Source organism: Vulpes vulpes, chromosome 2 (genome assembly GCF_048418805.1).
Source record: "Vulpes vulpes isolate BD-2025 chromosome 2, VulVul3, whole genome shotgun sequence".
Classification (NCBI taxonomy): domain Eukaryota; kingdom Metazoa; phylum Chordata; class Mammalia; order Carnivora; family Canidae; genus Vulpes; species Vulpes vulpes.
Genome location: NC_132781.1, coordinates 126,174,162 through 126,176,117, shown reverse-complemented (window position 1 = coordinate 126,176,117; position 1,956 = coordinate 126,174,162).

The window sequence follows — 1,956 nt, the reverse complement described above, 5'->3', positions numbered from 1 at the left end:
AGCCTGCTTCTCCCTCTGCCTGTGTCTCTGCCTCTCTCTCTCTCTCTGTGTGTGACTATCGTAGATAAATTTAAAAAAAAAATAAAAATAATAAAAAGAAAAAGAATTCCTTCAAATTCAAAGATGGTAGGAACCAGTGGCCTTCAGGACAAAATGAGAGCTTTTACTTTCTCATATACCTGCTGGGATTCAACCTTTGCCTAAGTGCTAATTTAAACTGCAGTAACCCTGCCCTTTCTCCCTCATACCTTAAATCTACTTCTATTTACTTGGAAAACGTTTTTCTTCTGCTCATTCACTACACCTCTTCCCTCCATCAGTACTTTATTATTGTATGGATGGAGGAAGTGGGTCAGTACCCTTTTGTTATACTCTGGTGGCCTTGTGTGCACACCACTTCTACAGCATGCCTCGTGTTTTAATTATCTGTTTGTATGATCTGTATCTCTCATTATATTAAAGTTCCTTAAGAACAGAGAACATGTCTTATCCATATCTTTGTCTTCAGGATGCTCAATAAATGCCTATTAACCTGAGCTTCCCTAAGTAACTCTTACTATTATAGTCTCCTCAGACCTACAAATCTGTAAATTGAAATGAAATCTTATTTTTTTAGACTGAAAACAAATTCCAGTTAAATGCAAGGGATAGACGGATTCTGTTATTCCAGATATATTGTGGTGATAAAATATGCACATAAAATTTATTAATTAAAAATCATGTTTTATATTTTCTTGGTTCCTTCCTAAAATGATGTGAACTTATTTTAAGTTGACAGTAACTCGGGATCCCTGGGTGGCGCAGCGGTTTGGCGCCTGCCTTTGGCCCAGGGCGCGATCCTGGAGACCCCGGATTGAATCCCACGTCGGGCTGCCGGTGCATGGAGCCCGCTTCTCCCTCTGCCTGTGTCTCTGCCTCTCTCTCTCTCTCTCTGTGACTATCATAAATTAAAAAAAAAAAAAAAAAAAAAAAAAAAAAAAAAAAAGTTGACAGTAACTCTGTAGTCAGGTTAAAGCTGCCTCTGGCTGTAGGAATGAAAATTACACCTTGGCTCAACATGGTGGATTTCACCAGGCATGATCTTGCTAACTCTACTGTTGAAAATCCACTCCCCTGTAGAAGTTGATGCTGAGTCCCTGTAATAACATTATTCCAGAGGGGAACAGTCTGCTACTTGGTGGCAAGTTGGTCTCATTTAACCCCTTCTCTAAGAGAAGGGGAAATGATTTGTCCTCATTAGAAGACGTAGATATTCTGAGACCAGATTTCTCATACCTGCATGAAGTGTGCCTCTATAGGTACCACTTTTAATGCTTTATTTGGCATCTTAATATTACACGTAACATTGCTGCTGTATTTGTTTCTTATTGTTGCTGTAATACATTACCACACACTAAAGGCTTAAAACAGCACACATGTATTCTCTTACCATTCTGGAGGTCTTGGTTGGATTGGTCCCTTCTGGAGTCTTCGAAAGGAGAATCTGTTAACTTTGCCTTTTTCAACATTTAGTGGCCCATTTGCATTATTTGCTTTATGACTACGTTTTCCATTTTTGAAGTATATCACTCCAATCTTTTCTTCCATCATTACATCACCTCTCCTCTCCTATACTAGTATGTCCCTTTTATAAGGATACCTGTGGTCACATCATTAGAACCACCCAGAAAACCTAGGATAAGCACCCTATTTTAAGATCTGTTACTTAATTACACGAGTAAAATTCCTTTTGCCATATAATGTAAGACATTAATAAGTTCCAGGGATTAGTATGTACACATCTTGGGGTACCATTATTTAGCCTACTACAGCTACCAATAAATTTATCCATGGGAAATAAAGTGTGTCATTGGGGCCACATTCATGAAATTCATGTATTCTTCTGACATATTTCATTACCTAGAAAACACTCAGTCCTGTAGATAATCACAGGACTTTCTGAGGACTTAGTTATGG